Consider the following 20,651-nt stretch of genomic DNA (forward strand, 5'->3'; position numbering starts at 1 on the left):
AGAGAGTACTCAAACACTCGGAGATGACATAATCTAAGGAACGATGATGAGATTGTAGAGAGAGAAATGAGAGATAAAAAGGAATTAAAGAAATAAATAAGGGATAAATATTAAAAATAATTAAAGAGCGAAAAAAAAGATAAACATAAAAATAATTAGAGATGAAAGAGATAAATATAAACAGAATAAGAAAATGATTTACAGCATTTTAAGTGTCGTATGAGATGAGTTAGTTTCTTAAAATGCGATATAATGGGTTTTAGTTTTTACTATACTTAAAGTACTATAATTGCCTTCACAGTCATGGCCAGAGTTTTACGGTACTTAAAGTCTGTAATAGTACTTTAAGTTAAAACGGTATTTTAAATAACCTATAAAATGATATGTATTACAATACTAAGACTACCATGAAAGTTAATTTGGTCCCAAAATAGCCAAAAATGAAAAAAAATGGTGTAGACGAGGTAAACAAAAGTTTAAAAAAATTTTCCAATTAAACTTAAATTAAGGTATAAGGAAAAATAAGTATAATATCCCTATCCCAAGTATAACACCCCTACTCCTATTAGGCAAATTTTTTTATTATAAATATCGACATATATAGTCTCTAGGAGCAATATTGTGCGTCTCCTCCCTCATCAAAACACCTACTTAGGGAATTTTTTTGGTCTAAATTTTGAGAACCACATAATAAATGATTATTTTTAAAAGAAAAACTTTGAATTTAAAATATTGTCACTTAAATCTAAATCTTGAGGCATAATTTTTTTTTCTAGTACACAGAAGTTTATTTCATAAACTTCAATTTTATTTATTTATTTTTTATTTTTTTACTGAGATCATTCTATGAGTTGTAAAGGTTACATACCAAATTTGAGATCCAAAAAATATCCCTTGTATTTTGCTCTAAAGAGGAAATAGATAGTATCTTCCCCGATAGTAGGGAATCTTTTGGCTATAAATATTTATTTAATTTTGCTATGTGAAGATAAAGAAAACCCAAATCTTGCTCGTGAATGTTTCACACCAAATGGAACTGGAGTTACGTGAAGATTTTCACAATTGAATCTCTCTTGAGTTTTTCTAGAAGGAGCACATAATAAATGGAGCAATATTGTGCACTCTTTCGTGGGAAGAAGACTAAGTTATGTAGGATTTTTTAATTTTAGATTATAGGGACCACCTAAAAATTATTGTATGATTATATTAAAAAAAAAATAAATTTGAGCTCACCATCACTTTGATTTGACCTTTATAGAACTCAATTTAGTATAGTTTTTTATTTTTTTATTGAGTATAGCTATTGGTTGAAGAAGTTGCACTCCCAAATCTTGAGGTCCTAGTATACTCTTAGATTGGGTTTTGCCCAAGGGAGCAAATAGGCAATACAAGTCCACTATGGAGCATAAAATCATGTAGCATAACACATATACGAGGGGTAGAAATCTCTTTCTATTTTTTATTTTTAAATTATTATTATATAAGTTTTGTGGCTTCTACTCCCAATAAAAATAATTCAAATAAAAAATAATTATATATTATGAAACTACTTATTTATGACATAATAACGTCATAATCACTTTTAATCATTAGATATGAAATCCAAAAGATGAAAATGTATCACAGTTTTTTATCAAAATTTGGACTTTATGCCTTGATACATATTCAGCTGCCCCGATTTCAAATCCACTAGTCAATCATGATTATGACCTCCTTGAATCAAAAGTAGATGGTCCCACTTTATATATTTTCATAAATAAAAAATAAATATCCACTTTGGATAATGCTGTGGGGAAGAAGGCCCCAACCCATTTTTTTTAGTAGATTAAGAGTTCATTGTTTGAAGGTTTTAATGAGGTGGTGGAAATGGAATATATATAGTTCACAACCCTTCAAATTACAAATGTTAACGATATAATAAATTGTGAATGGTGGATTTCTTAACTTTGTAGTTCATTTTATAAAATATATATATATATATATTTTGTGATATCTTTATTATTAAGTAAGGGTAAATTTTTAAATATTATTATATGACAAATGATACTTTTGTCATCATCATAAGGGGTAAAACTGAAATTTTTACTAAAGCACTCTACAAATAAAGTTTCTGGAGACTAACTTCCAAAATGTCATTATACTTTTGTGAAAATTTCAAATTTACCGTTACTTAATGGTCAAATTACTTATTAAAGATAATTTTTTAATAAAAAATAATAATTGTTTTGATAAATACACCGTTAACAACCATTTATAATATTAACCTTTGTATTTTGAGGGGTTGTATTTTTTTTTGTGAAATATGATTTTATTTTTATTTGGTACACCGACGTTTCAATAAACCATCGAGCAATGTGCCTACCATATCGGCTTCTTTAATATACGTTAGACCTGCAATTACCGTACTGTCAAACGGTTAGCTCCATATTGGGTGAACCCCAAGAGTCAAAAAGCAAACAAAGCCCATAAACTCATTGTCCGCCCCAGTGTTCGAAAAACCGGCCGATTGGAACCGGAACCGGCCGGTTAGCTCGCTACCGATGGGGTGACGATTCCGGTTAGGTTCGGTTTTAGTGTACCCGTAAAAAAACACATCGTCCTAAAAAAAATCGGCTAAATAACAGGCCGGTTTGGCCTCAAACCGACGACTTTTGACAAAACCGATCGGTTTTGTAAAAACCAGTATGGTTTGGCGTTATATCGGGCGATATAACAAAATAACGGCTCCACATAAAATAACGGTTGTTATTTGTAATATGTATTTGGGAAAAACCCGTGATCCGCAATTTTTTGCAACTTTTTTATGCTTTTTCCTGCCTTTTTTTTGTTTTTTTGGCTCAATTATTGTACTATACCTTCAAATCTTCTATAAATCCATCAATATTGAATAAAAAACTCCAAGATTAGATCGATTTTGACGAATTTTTGGTGTTCTTCAGTTTTTTATGAAAAATCCGCCATTCATTTGATTTTGGCTTGGTTTTTTAGTTTTTTTTTTAAAAAAATTGGGGATTTTAATGATCACATAGATACATATATTTTAAGACTCCTAATTTCATTGAAATGGAGAGATTCAGGGCTCGATTTTGAGATTGAAGCGGATAAGGTAAGTCCGAACCCAATTTTTTTTCTTAATTTTATAGCTTTTTTAGGATTTTTCAGACAATATTTGAGTAGTATTATTTATTACAATAAATAAAAAGAACAATTTTTTAACAACAACAAAAAAAATTTGGAGCTCGATTTTAGAAATTTAGGGTTGTTTTGTTTATAATCTTATATAATACATATATTTATAAAACTATGTTTTTCTGTGATGAATATGAGAATATATATATACACAATATTTTTGTGAGATAATTGAACGAATTTTAGAACAAAAACAAAAATTTGGAGGTCAATTTTGGGGATTTTCAGGATTTTCGAGATTTTAGGGTTTATTGAATGAAAAATAAAATTGATGTTTTTTTTTTGTTGATTGTTTTTAATGTTATATAATATATATATTTACAAAAATATGTTTTTTGATATGAATATGAGAATATATATAAACAATATTTGTGTGAGATTATTGATTGCATCAAATAAATGAATGAATTTTAGAACAAAAACAAAAATTTGGAGGTCGATTTTGGGGATTTTAAGGTTTATTGAATAAAAAATGAAATTGATATTTTTTTTGTGATGATTGTTTTTAATGTTATATAATATATATATTTATAAAAATATGTTTTTTGTGATGAATATGAGAATATATATATATATATATATAAAGAGAGAGAGAGAAAAAAAAAATGGGACTAGCCCACTAGCTCATATGAACATATGAGCCCAACAGCTCAGATTCAATCTGGCCCGATATGATGATCGTGGATGTCCCATAGAGTTTAAATTTTAAGTTTTGTTTTACAAATCCAAATCACTTAAAATTTTAGGCGTGTATTTTTCTCATCAATGCACATCTAATAAAAATATAAAACAAATTATATGTGAAAAATAAAACGACCAAAATATCTCTTAAATATTTTTGAGGGTATTTTGGTCAATTTATTTTATGTAAAATATTTTTTTGATATTTTTAAAATATTCATATATTTTTTACGAATACATGTCTAAAATTTAAAGTAATTCTGATTTCTAAAAAAAAAACTAAAATTAAAATACCACTATACATCTGTGATCATCAAATCGATCCATAATCAATCTGGGACGTTGGGTTCATATGTTCATATGAGCTAGTGGGCTAATCCCATCTTTTCCCATAATTAAAATACCACTATACATCTGTGATCATCAAATCGATCCATAATCAATCTGGGACGTTGGGTTCATATGTTCATATGAGCTAGTGGGCTAATCCCATCTTTTCCCATATATATATATATATATATATATATATATATATATATATATATATATATATATATATATTCAAGGGGGTACCACAAGGTGGAGTAACACATAATAGGGTGGGGGTAACACAGAACAGGGTGGGGGAGAGCATGAAGGCTGGACGAGTCTAGGAGACTTTGGCCAAGGGCGACCACAAAAAATATTCCTGACTGGCGAAGGGGCACAACTGCAGCATTACAGACTCCACTAAGCCTTATTCAGAATTTTCGTCCCGTAAATCTTAATAGTGAAACACAACAATATCATGATCTCTCTCGCTGTTCTCATCACTACTAGCATTGTTAGTTGGACTTTGTAACTTCATTAATTGAATTGATGTCAATTTCTAAATTGTCTTGCATATCTTCATAGTATTCAAAAATTAATTTATATAAAAAGTTGTTTCAATTTTTTTTTGTAAGATAAATGTATGTAATATAATAGTATACACTTAATCCAAGTTTTTATATATTTTTTTCTATTCTTTTTTAGTTTTTTGAACGTTTTTTACCTTTTTTTAATAAAAAAAAAACTACTTGACCGGTTAAAACGGTTAACCGCCTCGGTTAGTCCGGTTCTGGTTCAAATCGCTCCTAGCCCCAAAACCGGTTAATCGTTTCAGTTCGATTTTGCGAACATTGACGGCCTTCTTCACCCCTTGGAGCTATACACTCTTGGGGCTCATAAGTCCTACCGGACATGAACCCCACATGAATACCTACTTATGAGACCCATACCCAAACCCTGATCCAACTGGGTCCAAAGTCCCCCTATCCAGAGTTGATCCAAAAATCAATTTGAATCAAGTCTACTTGGATATGGAACCGACCCGAATGCAAATTGGTCCATACTAAACCCGCTTGGTCTAACACCCAGACCTGAGTCGAATAAAACCATGCAACCCATTTGCCGGTCCAACTAAACCCGGGCTTCTAAAAATTTTTTTTGGCTCACTACCCCGGAGGTGGAGCAAGAGCTGAAGGTCGGTGCTCATGCAAACCGAGTCAAAGAAAGGGACCTAATCGACCAAAAAGATGTAAAATAAGCGTAATTGTGAAAATGAATAAAGTCCGCAGACCATCCAAACTAACTCACAAAATGCTCACTTACCCGGACTTTAGTATTATATCTTCTACTACAAGTCATTACAAAGGTGGAAACTGTTCGGGTCCAGGACTGAACGCGGTTAGACCTGACCCAAAATATATATATATATATATATATATATATATATATATATATATATATATATATATATATATATATATAAAATGTTAAATATATACATATATTGTTTATATATTATAATTAAAATATATAATTATATTTATTTAAATATTAATTAAATGATATTAAAATGTTATATATGACATATTATTTATGTAACAATACTTTTTATGTAGGGTCACATGGATCCTTACCTTAATAGTGTTTGGGTATGATATATGGACCCGGATCTACCCCACTAGGTCCAATTCTATGACCCATACCCAAACCCAAGTCAGGTCCGAAAGTTGGGACCCGGGTCCATTGCCACCTATGGTCATTTACAACTCTTGGTCACTTTCTAATGGCATGTTTGAGAATAACATCAAATATTCTCTCTCTTTGTATTAAAATTAAATAGTTTCTTTATACATTTTCAAAAATACTATATATATATATATATATATATATTACTACCCAGCACAACATGTGTGCACTACATGGGCACGAGAGAGAGAGAAAGCGAGTGATATTATTTTGAGCATATTTTTACCATAAATTGTAGGAATATGTATGAGAATTTATTTTAGGGGTTATTTGAGGCAGCTATGAGATATAAGAGTAAGTTTTGGAGAAGCATGTTCATATATTTTGAAAAGTAAAAAGTTTATATAAAGCCTAGGCTTTAAACAATCAAATTAGAGCCTACATAAAAACGTTCGCTAGAAGAGGTTGTTTTGGTGCCAAAATTTCATCAAATTGGTGATCTCGACATCAAGATGCATGGACATGAGAAAAAAATTTCAAGTGTTGGAAATAGTGCATCTTGAAACATATTTTTGGGCAGTCAATTTTCAAGATTTTCAAATTTTTATAGATATGTTTGATTTGCACTTTCAAGTTTTAAATTTTATAACCAAAGATTAAAATATAATTTAGACTCTCACAAAAATTTTCAGTATTGAAACCTTATTTCTCAACACTATTTGAAGGCAGGCTCTAATTTGATTGTTTAGAACCTCGGCTTTATACAAACCACACCCTTTTGAAAAACTACCTGTTGGAAACTAAAATGTGAGAAAAAAGATAGACATCCGTCATGTTAAAATTTTTATTTAATTTTATTACTTAAAATAAATTTACAAATTCTAAAATGCCTTTAGAGGATAAACTAAATTATGTATTATTATTCTAAGACACCCTCCTACTTTGGTAGGGGGTGTAATAAAATATAGGGAAATTTATTGAGTGATATATAAGATTTCTAGCAATTACATATATTATTTTATCTAATTTCAAACATTCCACCATTTTGATGTCAAATTTCAAAAATAGCATATCGAATGGCACATGTTTTTAAATTTATCAAATCGCCAAGTAGGGTAAAATATTAAATAGTTAAACTCCCTATTTATATAAGTCCTCCCTCAAAAATCCATCTATTTATATAAGAGATGGATTTTGGATCCAAATGTCTAGTTGTTAAGAATATATACCATGGTGAACATGAAAATAAAACAACAACAACGATGATAAGAACATCAACAACAACAACGATAATAATAATAATAATGTTAATAATAATAAATATATAAATAAATAAATCGTATTTCTGATGTATTAGTTTACACAAATCGAACCACCACTTTTCTACATGCATTCTTTAAGATGAATAATTTACAGAATTGCGTTCTCCAACACAAAAACATTTTCCGCTAAAACATGTAAATGACAACATAATTAAGAAATTTTGAAAAAACGAAAAAGAAATAAAATATATTACGAGCTCAAGGGCCTAAAGGCTCATTAGCTTAGTCAGAAGAGGAGACCAAATAAACGCCTAATATCGTGGGACAAAATTTTCAAAAAGTAAGCGGTCATAATCACTATTAGCCATTAAATGCAAAATCGAGTGGCTATGAGTATTCCATTGACATGGTTCAAAGTCCAAATAAATATTTTTTTTTTATACTTTGCTACAAATACCAAGTCGTCAAATTTCACCGTCTGACACTTAATCCTTATCCGAAACATACTTAGTTTTATGGTATACAACCCCTTAATTTTTTATGAAAAAAGTAAAGAAAAAAAGTTTATATACTGTTGAAGAAGCATCTCAACAATCCATTATAAAAGGTTGTTCTTATACGAAAAAACCTTCAAATTGATCATCTCAACCTCGAGAGAAGATATGAAAAGAAAATGAATTCGAGTTGTAGAAACAATGTATTTTAAAGCGCATTATCTGGATCAGCCACTTTCAAAATTTTAAATTGTTTATAAATTTGTTCGATTTGTACCATTTTTTTGAGCTTTAAATTTCACAATAACAAGAAGTGGTGATAAATTTTCATACCATCGTAAGGCTTCTCAACATCAAAATTGCATCTTTCAGCATAATTTTGAGGTGCATGTGACTTAATTGTTTAAGGTTGATGGCTTATATAAACATTAAATACCTGCTGGACCTCAAAAGCTGTACAAACGTTACTCATCATGGCACTCAAAAAACAAAAACAAAGAAAGTTCACCCCAAAAACATTAGTCCAGACAATGTCCAAGTCATAATGTTTTTTTCTTCTTTACAATGTATTGTGGGCCTAGAGCCCGTGGGCTCAATGATTCCTTACCGTAACACTTCGGAAATTTGATATGAAATTAATAAATTAAAATAACACAGAAGTCTCGTCCTTTGGAGGATGCAATTCTAAATTGTCCGCATACATAAAACATCCATCATAAGATGGGTGTAAAAAATTGGTGGTCCGACTAAAATTTAAATAGGGGTGGCAATGGACCCGGGACTTGATGTCTAGACCCGACCTGGGCCCGGGTATGGGTCCAAGAATTGGACCTAACGGGTTGGATTTGGGTCCAAATTTTGGATCTGAATACTATTTGGGTCCAGGTCCACGTGGACACAACCCGAACCTAACGAGTATAGCTTTATTATGTAAATAACATCTAAATAATATATGTATATATTTAACATAATATTTATATATATTTTTATTTATTTTTGGGTCCGGTCTAGGCACAATCAGGTCTCGGTAGGAGTCCAAGTTTGGCGGGACCTAGATCCGGCCCAACCCTTTGCCACCCAAGGTATAAAAAATACATAAAAAATATTATTAATATGTTTAAAATATTTTATATATATAGAAGATGGATATTAGAGGGAGGATTCATATAAATAGATGAGCCAATGGACTAATCAAAGCTTTGTCCATTAAAATAAAAACATTTATTGGGAGAGATTTCATGCACCTTCTCCTTACTAGTTTTCAATAATATAATAAAGATTGGACAACCATAAGTATTTGTACAAAATTCCATGGCTGATCACACATGGACAACAAAAATGTAATTTAATCACCATTGTCCTGATTCAAATGCAAGCACCTCCCTCACATCGATTCCACCATGAAATGAATTAATACAGAGCTAATAAACTACATTCTAAAATTCCATGGAAGGTCTTGTGATGACATACAACTCTATTTTTATCTCAACCAACAGAATTTCAAGCTTTAAAAGTGTTCAAGATATGATGGTTAAATGATCTCTTGAAATGAACTGTCAAGAAAATTTATTGTAATATGGGTCATTTTAAGATTTAAATTCCATTTCTTAAGATCCATGGCTGTTGAAGTGAAGATGATCAAGTTGCACATTTTTGTCAATGTCAAAACTATGTTTTCTTATAAGATTTGAAGTGTAGTTGTACAAAATAGCATCCTCACTCGTCTGAAATACTTTTTAATTAATATAAATCTTAAAATATTGGCAAATACCTTATGAGATTATAGTTTGATTATAAGAAGCCCCTAAAATCTGAATATCTCAACTCGTAGTGCTCATCTGGATTAAAAAAAAAAAGATTATTATCCTCATAATCTGAATCTTATCCAAAGTATTTGAGGTCAGCTACAAGAATCATATTCCACCATTTCACTATATCAATGGCCATATCTTGAGTCAAACCAGAAGTCACCACATCTTATGGTCTAATTGAAGATGTGACCATTGATAGAGTTATGCCTTGCAGTATATTATTTGCACTATTCTTTTTCAAATACTCACAAACTTGTCAAATCTGCACCACTTTTAAGACTTCAAATTTTATAAGCATATAAATAGATTTTGAGCCTATCATGAGGGGCATAAACACTGGAATTACATCTAATAACAATATTTTAAGCAGTAGATTTACTCTATCTCCATAAAGCCTAAGCCATATCTATAAAAAGGCTTAAATCTTATATGAACCACATCATCAAATATTTGATGAAGGAAACAAGCAACAATGATTAGGGGTAGGAAAAGACCTAACCAGACCCTGGACCCGACATCGGGTCCAGGTATGGGTCCAATTTTTGGACCCAAAAGGTCGGGTATGGGTCTAAAACCTGGACCCGCATACTATTTCGGGTCCTGATCCGAGTCCAGGTTCAACAGGACCCGACCCACTGCCACCCTAAGTCAATAATGATATATGACGGCAGCCCTTTAAGTACAATCAATTTGTAGTGGAATGAAGTGCACTTTTATGGTTGAGATTTGAGAATCACCGTGATTTGCTTGCATATGATCAGGGATAATTATTATGTCTCAATGGCATCTTTTTCCTCTTTGTGCTTAATCAATATTTTGCTTTTGTTTCATTGGGATTTGTAGTGAACTTTGCTTTGGAATTATTACCGGTTATTAGTAACTCGATGACGTGAAAACCGCCTGTGTTGGAGCGCTTATAACGTACTCACGTGGGACCACATTATTCACTTACTTTATCGGGCAGATGACATATTTGCAAAGAGTATTGATCTCATAGGACCTTCCATCACCTATGTAGGATCTTAAAGGATTATCATTAAAGTTGACACGGATCTTAAAAAAAGTTATCACATGAGTGTGAGACTTGACTTTTCTATAGATCTATGTCAAATTTAATAGTGATCATTTGAGATCATACACACATGAGTGCGGAAAAGTCCTATAGGATCATTACTCATTTACAAATAATTTTTACGTGACATATTGGGATCTACTGTACAATTACCAGGTGGATATTTTTCAAGAAAATCTGTTTATAGTTTTAAAATGCATAGATTCGTCTGCCCGAAATTTGGGTGATCTTTGTTTAATTTTAGGATACTACTTCTTTCGAAAATTTACACCTAAATTATTTTGTATTTTAAATATTTGAAATAATCCCATATATTTTATATCTTATAATAAAGTCTAATTTTTAGGATATAAAGTGTATTTTAATTTTATTTCTTTTTATAAACATCTTATTAAACTCAAATCTGGAATATTCGTATATATCACCATCATACGTTATAAAAAATAATTATAAATAAATAAATTACCAAACTATCCCTATATTTAGGGGTAGTTTTATTTATTTTTATTTTAAATTAATTTTTATATTTTCTATAAGTATATGATGTTAATAAGTATAGACATAGTAAATTTGAGCTTGATAAGATCTATTGAAAAATAATCTATTTAAAATAAACTTTATGTTCCAAAAAAATTGATTTAAGTGTAAAATGTGAGATATATGGAACTATTTTTAAATATCAAATGTGAAAGATGATTTATTTGTAAATTTTATTTCTGTTTCTTTTAGATACATACAAAACATGTGCACGCGTGTGTGCTGAGGTTGTTTGCCAAGGTGAAGAAGTTACATCTCAATGGATATACAAGATGCTCCGGCGGGAGCATATAATATATTGGTTGCATGCTTGCATGCACACATTTTGGATTAATTATATAGATATGGGCCTTTCATTTAACATTATTTTTGGCCCAGAAATAATAGTGTATTTCATACTCTTGCAGAGCACACTGTACATTTATTTGCATGCACAAAGACATACCTACTTAGGAGGGTTTTTTATTGCAAAAATTTGGGATCCATACAAGAATCATCACACAATAATTCTAGAACTATAAGATTTGGATTTTGGATTCCAAAATACTTGGATCCATCCAATAATTAGACAATCTCTATTTAGCACCAGGATATTATTTTTTCAGACACTTCTAGAGTACACCTGATTTTTTTTTTTTTTTTCTTTTATGAAATTAGTTGTTAAATTGAGGAGGTTGCATCTGCAAATTTAGGATCCCAATAATGCCACTAGACAGTGTTTTATCCAAAAGTATAAATCTCCAAGATGCTCCCATAGGAACACATAATCTTTTAATTCAATAACTCTAGGGAATCCGCTTTTAACCGGTTTGCTTTTTGGGTTCCTGGATGAAGGGGCCTTCTCAAATCCCAAGGCCCAAATTTATGGGCTTTTCAAGGCCTTCTTTAGACCAAAATGGAGAATCTTCTTTATTTGTGCTTGTTTTTATTAGGTTTTATAGTACTTTGGATGGTTCCATACTTCAAATCAATTACTTTAGTGTTCGATCTTATTATTTAATATGAAATGTGGAGAGAGATAATAAATTGAAGCTGCACCATGGCCATTGTCCCCCTCCCTCCTCTCTGTCTCCTTTACTTTTTCTCTTTTTTCTAAAAAAATGTATTAAAATACTCATGAGAGATATATTATTTAACATGGGATTGTATACAACGAGACCATTTACTTTTGATACAAAGAGATCACAATTACTTATAACCATCCGATGTAAAATTTAATAGCTTAGGTGTGTCACAAAGTTCGATAATATTTATTTTAAAGTTTGAGTTTAATAAATATAATAAATGCAGCCATCCAATTTCACATCCAATGTTCAAGATTAAATGTGACCACGTTGTATCAAAAGCAAATGGTATACTTATATACTTTCTTAATTAATATTTACATATTTACAGCTATTCAAACTCATGATTACAAGTCTTTTGATGGGTATTTTAACTTCCTACTAAGAAAGATAGGATGATATCATTTGGAGTTTCATGTATCTCAAAGGCATGTTTGTTTGTCAAGAATGAGCCTAGGTCATGGTGTTAGTATCACTTGAGCTTTGAGTAAAAATCACGAGCTCCATTATTATCACACTTTTAAAAAATTGACTATTTCTAAAACGGGTTGGGCATGTAATCCCCACTGATCTACCCAACAAAAGGAGCATCTTTGTTTCCTGGATACTCCCGCTTTGAAAATCAAACCTCTAAATTCACAGACATTTATGGAAGCAATTGCATTTGCATATTCCTAGAAATCGAAAAAAGGAATGTCGCATACTTCATTCTTAGGGAATGGGTTGGGGCCATATTGGTATTACCACTAAGCTTTATGATGAAGTCTAAAACTTCATTCTCACCAAAAAGTAGGGGTCCAAATCCCTCTATTATCACCAAATGGTTGGGGCCCAAATCCTCACTGACTTATATATTTTTTTCACTTAACCAAAAAAATAAATAAATAAATAAACGAAATGTCATATTCAAAGAATAAACGAAAAAGAACTCCTCTTTTGTTGGGCTGCTTTTTAAAAGAAAGATGGTGAAATGCACCAAAGATTCTAAAGGGACAACCGTTTGACAGCATGCCAAAAAACAAAATATTGGTAGTGACCAATTTATCTGATTATTCAAAAATAGTTTATTCATTTGGTCACATCATGGTTATGAATTTGGTTACCTAGACTGTCTTCTAGAATAATGGGCAAATTTTATGTATATGATGCCTTATAATTTCCTTAGAAGGGCCTTTTTTTTCTTCTTCTTTTTTTCTTTTTTTCAAATATAACTCTATGGATCTATCCAGATAAATCAAATCGGAAGGGTTAATCAGACATGGGGTTGGAAAGGGTTCAATAGGCATAACCAATAAATCGGCTGGTTCAACCAAAGCCTAACAGGGGCAAGTTTCGAGCGGTAAAAAAAATATTAAAAAAAAAATATATAATAAAATAGGAAAGTATATTTAAAACATGATTAAACAAAGTACGGTCAAATGAAGTTGAAAATTAATGAAAAACTCAATTTTGAAGAACCAATTAGTGCCCATGGGTATTTTTGAAATTTTACAAAAATAGAAAAATGTAAAAATAAGTATTAATGACCAAAACAATTTATAATAAAATGATGAAAAACATTAAAAAAATACATTACAAACAAAATCACTTATTTTATTTTTTGAATATTTTTTAAAATACCTAGCTTTTTTTTGGTGAAACAATCGAAACTAGAAGTGGCCAGTGACGGTTCCAATCTAACCACGCAGTTAGAATTCAAACCGCCCGATTTTTCCTACACTATATCTACCCATGCACTAGTTTTGGAGCATAAAAATCCACAAAATGGCTTTTACAATCGTCATGAGGGTTCCTCGCATTGGAACTATCAAACCGGGATTTTGTCAAATTACATCGTGTTTGGAAACTTAGCATCTACTGTAATATAAGGGGTCACACGTTGCTTATCTTTGGATTTATGAGTATAGCATGGAAATCCGAATTTATGTGTATAGCATGGAAATCGATCCATGCACACCCTATTAGGAATCTATATTATAACAAATAGAAGATAAAGCATGCAATAAGACTGGGACACGGTTATTATGCGGCCAGCCCACATAATGTAAAATATTTAAATAAAAAATGGGACTTGGACCTGGACCTCATTCAAAACTAAAAATATATATTTAAATATGTTTAAATGTTATGTTTTAATATATATATATATTATAGTTATAACATTAAAATAATAATTGAATATTATATATTTAATATTATTTATTTAACAATATTATTCGGGTCGGGTTGACATGGACCTGGACCCAATCCGTCCAAGGTCCAATTCTTGGACTCATACCCGAACCCAAGCCGGATCCAGGTCCACTGTCACCCCTATCCACGGGAGCATAGAAACTCTTAAACGGAAAGGGGTAGAGCAATCGGTTTATCCGGTTCAACTTCAAGCCGGTTCGCCTTTTTGTTTCCATGGATGAAGGGGCTTTCTCAAATCCCAAGGCCCAGGATTCACGGTCAGTCCAAATGCCTACCTTATACCCAAATGGATAATATTCTTTCTTTGTGCTTGTCTTTATTAGGTTTTGTTAATACTTTAGATGGTTCCTACTTTTAAATTAGATTTCAATAATCCGATTATTTTTATGTGAAATTTGGAGAGGGAATCAATCGAGGTTGCACCACGGTCTTTTCCCCCCCTTCGCCCACCCCTTTTTTTTTTTTTTGTTAAAGATGCCGGTTTTGAATTGTTTATGGATAAAAAATTTTGCGAGCCTACTGGCTCACTTATCTATAATACCTATAAGAGATATTTGCAACTATTTAAACTCATGACCATATGTTTTTTCATGGGTGAAATAAAATCAAAAGGAACATATACGAACACGGTTTTTATGAGTCGGCACACTCGTATTTAGATATGCACCCCCCTCTCCATTATTTGTTTCATAGATGGATTTTGAGCCCAAAGTTTTAGGAATATATAATTTTTGCATAGGGATCATTACCATACAGGAAAACTCATCATCGTCATTTTATAACATTTTTCTAAGTAATTGGGATCGGTTATATGAATCCTAGTTCTCCATTTTGCTCTATTAAATGGTATATCCTCATTGAGGCTATAAGTTCCTATATTTTTTCAAACTACTTCCAATCATGTCTTTTTAGACATACCCCTTGCACTTTGTAGTCGCACTTGAACTAACGCGCACCTCCTAACAGGTACTATACTTGATCAGTGCCACACATGGCCAACCCACCTAAGTCTACTCTCTCTTACTTTATCGTGTATTGGTGACACACCTGAATTCTCTTGAATTTATTATTTTAAATTCTATCCCTTTTTACGTTACCACTCATCCATCTCAACATCCTCATCTCCGCTACACTCATTCTATGGGTATGTTGTTTTTTATTGGCCCAACATTGCATCTCATAGAGTAAAACTGGTCCCACTACTATCATATAGAACTTGCCCTTCAGCTTTATTATGATGTAGTATAAAGTTTAGGTGCTATTAATAAAGCTGAAAAACAAAGCGATTTCAATACAACTCAAGAGATAACACTTGATTAAACAATGCAAGTATACAATTACATCATCATGAATCGACCTTACAAGCACATGAGGACTTAAAAACTATTGAAATAAAAACTATAAACAATTCCCTTATGGGGCAATTACATATCACTTGAACAAGTTAAAAAATTACACCATTGAATTACATACATTGCTCAAACACCTTCACACGATCAAATTACATATGACAATTGTAACAACCGAGATAACAGTAAATAAAAACCAATAAATAGAGATATTAAAGCGCCAAACTAATTGGGGAAGCCAGTGGTCCGAACCCTTTGTACCCAAGCTATAAATTTGAGCTTTTTAGGAATTTAATATTGTCACAATGAATAGTACAATAGTGGTTTATAATCTCAAAGTGGGTAGGGTTTGGGACTTAAACAAGTAAGATTGGATATCATCAACACCCTTGATGCATCTATCAAATGGCATATGAGAGGTTATTACACCCTGGATACACATTCCCATCCAACCATTATGATGAAGGGATGAGATTAAACACCCTTATCATCCACATTAAACCTTAAGTATGACTACTTTACCCTTTTGTCTTTTAGTTCATATTTTTATTATAAGTGAGTCGAACTTGCTCTTACAAAAAGGCCATTAGTTTTAAATAATCAAATAGTGTAGAGATCCATCAAGGGCAATGGGCAATAAATTAAATGGTAAAACTGGTAAAATTCACACATGTTGAAAAGTACACATTTATGAAAGCCAGTCACCTTATGGATGTAATATTTCAAACCAATCACAATGAGCTTAATGTCTCTTTCACACATGGGTGAAGATAATTTTGAAATTTAAATTCAAAATTTGAATTTTCATGAATTCAATATTTAAATGGAATTAAAATAGACTTCACACATGCTAACAAAGTCACTTTTATGAATCAATTAAACATGTGACAAAATAACATTCAAGTTATAGCATAATATAGCATTTTAAATAACAATACATAACACAAGGTGTTAAAAAAAACTAATAAACAAATCCCAACAAGGTCCCCGTGCATAGGGATCAGTACCCAAGTAGGCGGTGATCTGTGTGGGGCCCCTTGGGGTGCCATGTGGCCACCCTATGGCCACTCAGATGCCACATGGCATCCTTAATGATGTCCTCATATGGTATTTTGTCCGAACAAATTTGGAAACCAATATTTTGTGATTAGAAAATTTCTGAAAAATTATACAATAATAATAGTAATTATTTAAAGTATTTATATACATTTACTTATTATTTATCATCGTAATTAAATTGAACAAAGGGTAAGTGAGATCTCATGGCCTCGACTCCAGGTATCAGAGTACTCTATTGGGCTAGTTCCGAATGATGTTTTATCGGTGTCTCAAACTGAATGGATAAATGCTCCACAGTCTATGATATAGATATACAATTGGTCACATCAAAGTCACTGATCTAGAGCTTTCATTCATTCGGCTCTCAATGGATTACAGGTACACCACTGTGAGACATATTCCAATACACGTACAAGGGCTCTATCAAAGTACATGTGCACTGGCTCTTCCAAACTTGGATAAAGGGTTTGGAAGAGTGGATTCTCATGCGATCGTTAGTGCACATGCTATGAAATGGTCTCGTGTAAGGATATGAACTTATGTCACATAAGTCATGACTATCCCGTACAGGGCCGTTACTCAAAATAAATACTCAGGTTTTATTGTACTTGATTTGATACTCCAGGCCCTGACTAATCATAACAATCACGAGACTAATATAAACAAGATCTTGACTAAGAGGTGACCCTCACACCTCATCGAGAAATTGCTTTCTCAAACGTAAAACTCTTATAGCCTTAAATACTTGGGGCATAAGAATCTAGGCCTCATTTCACAAAGCACCCAGATTCTATCTCTCAATCACTCCAACTGAATATTAAACTATTGGTATTCAGGCCTTGAAATGCCATATACCCAACATATTAGTATGCGATGATCACATAAAACTCTAGTTGCACATCTTTGCTTCACTCACCCAATTCTAATTCTATGTGCGATATCTTCCTCGATTTCTCCAGTTTTTATGAATTATCAGCCCAAGATATCGAAAGTGTGGTTTTTTTTTATACTTCCTGACTATAAATATTGACTACTTTCTCGTCCCTCCTCCCATTATTACTAAACTTGTACCACAGTATCTCCTCTTGTAGGTGCCTAGTTAAGTCATCAATAACTAAAACAAAGAGGCACATGCTCAATGTTGACCCTTGATATAAACTATTATCACTGAAAACTCACTCGTCTCTTTACTGTTATTCGTACACTAGTTAGTGCTCCATTGTACATATCTCTCAACAAGCTGGTGTAGTGTTTTGGGATGATTTTCTTTTATAATACCCGCCAAATCAAATATCGAGATACTCTATCATAAGGTTTCTCTACATCAATAAAGACCATGTGGAGGTCCTTTCCCTTAATCCTAAACTTCTCGATCAGTTATTTAAGCAAGAAAATAGCCTCATTTGTTGACCTTCTTGGCATAAAACCAAATTGATTTTCAGATACACTATTTTTATGCCTTAATCATTGCTCAATGATTATTTCCCGGAGTTTCATAATATGGCTCAAAAGCTTGATCTCTCAATAGTTTACACAATTCTGTATGTCTCATTTGTTATTGTAAATAGGTAATACAATACTTTTCCTTGATTTGTCTAGCATTTTTTTTGTTGTCAACACCTTGTTGAACAACTTCATCAGCTAGTCAATGCTAATTTCTGTCATGTACTTTAAAACCTCTATTGAGATACCATCTGGTCCTCAAGCCTTTCATCTTTATCATTCTTAAAGCTCATTTCACTTATGACATCCTAATCCTAAAAATGTATCTATGACCTCTTCTGTTACTTGTATCAACAGTCCCTTTTACCACTATGTTTCCATTGCATTTGTAATTTAATATTTTTTTAAAATAGACTCTCCACCTTTCGTTGACATTGTAATCATTTATTAAGACATTTTGATCCTCACTATTATTGCATTTAATATGATTTAAATCTCTTCATTTTTTCTCTCTTATTTTTGCTAATTTAAAGAAGATATTGTATACAATAAGACCATTTACCTTTGAAACAAGGTGGTCACCATTCTTTACAACTATTTGATGTGAAATTTGATAACTTGGATGTATTACAAAGTTCAAAAAAATTTCTTTCGAAGTTTAAGCTCGATCAATGGAATAATTGCATCTACCCAATTTCACATCCAATGGTCAAGATTAATGTGACCACCTTGTATTAAAGGTACATGGTATCATTCTATACTTTATCTTTGAAGAAGGGAATTTGAAATGAAAATTTGAAAATAGAAAAATTTAAAATGATATTTTGAAAAACAATTTTCATCTTATTTTTGTGGAGCTAACATCTTTAGGATTGATGTTTGATGTATCAAGGGACACTACTTATGTCCTTTGACGCACAATAAACTTTTCCTATAGATAAAATGTCAAATAGTTCACATCTGACAAGTATTCCGAAAACTTTTTTTTTCTTTTAGGTCGATATCCCCCAAATTTGGGGTCTTAGAGGATATCTAGGGGTGGTAATGGTTGGATCGGATCTGGGTTCACCCCCGATCCAGACCCTACCAAACTAGGTTTCATATGGACCTGACCCGGTCCCATGCTGGGTCTAAGTAATTTGAACTTGGACTCGGGTCTAGAAATTAAAAAAAATAAGAAGTTTATTTGTGTTTCATTTAGTATATATTTTATGCTCAATCAGGTCAACCCCAACCTGATCGAATAGGGTCCATGCAGACCCGGACACGATTCGGGTCAACCTGATTGGACCTGATTGCCACCATGAGGATATCTTCCTTTTGTGAGAGAGAGAGATCACAACTTTTGTTTGTCAGTCAAGGATAGAGAAGGATCCTTCCTAGAACAATTTCGGTGGCATGCACATTGAAATTGGAAAAGATAATGTGCAATTTCATGCTCAAGTTCTATAGAATAACGGAAAGAAATTCCTTTTTATAGGGCTTCTTTTAAAAGGTAAATGATATGCAATGTACCTAAGATTCTGAAAAGACAGCCGCATGCCAAAACCGGTAGTGACAAAAATTTATTGAAAATAGTTTATATGAGTGCGAGGCTCTAAATAATCAAATTAAGGTACACCTCAAAAATTTCACTAAAAGAGGTTGTTTTGATACTAAAAACTTGTCAATTGATACGACCTTAAGATGCATGGATACGATAAAAAATGGATTTCAAGTTTTTAAAATAGTACATTTTGTAATGTATTTTTGAAATATCAATTTTCAAAATTTTCAAATGCTGGATCTTACACTATTTTGAAACTTTACAATTTATAATTAGAGATGAAAATAAATTTTCATCCTACACAAAAATATCTGGTACGGAAACAACATATTTAAGCACCATTTGAAAGTGCACCCTACTTTGATCGTTTACTACAATATTTGGAGGATCCGGTTTCCAAAACTTCGTCTTAATCAAACGCACCACTAGGACCTCGTACCAAGAAAATCTTCTAAATAACCCTTTTAGTCGATGGACTAAGTATCTAATATGATCCCGCAAGAACACGCTACAAACCTCCAAAGGAAAAAAAAAAATTCCTGATAAATTATGAAGAATTAAAATAGTGGGCCCTCCAGCTCCTTTTAAATAAAGGCCGAAAAATTCAAGTTCTCTAACGGGTAAGAGGTGACTGGCTGTACCCGGTCAAACCCCCGCTCCAAGGTTCTCAGCCGGTCACCAAAGCGGGATTTTCCGGTCGATTCCGGTCACCCACTGCAGACGTGTCATTTTACTTTCCCTCCAATAAGTGGTCCAAAAAATCAAAATATTAAAAATTTAAAACCTTTTATTATCTCTGCTCACTTTTTTCCCATTACTTTCTTTATGAATGTCATATCCTCAAATTTTCCCACTCTCTCTCTCTAAAACCCTCTGCATTCTCTCCTCTCTCTCTTAAATCTATTCTCTCTCTAAAATCCTGCATTTCTCTCTCTAAACCCTTTCTCTCTCATCAA

The sequence above is a fragment of the Amborella trichopoda genome, chromosome 1 (assembly GCF_054954075.1).
Source record: "Amborella trichopoda isolate Santa Cruz 75 chromosome 1, AtrichopodaSantaCruz75HAP2 v2.0, whole genome shotgun sequence".
NCBI classification, from domain to species: Eukaryota; Viridiplantae; Streptophyta; class Magnoliopsida; order Amborellales; family Amborellaceae; genus Amborella; species Amborella trichopoda.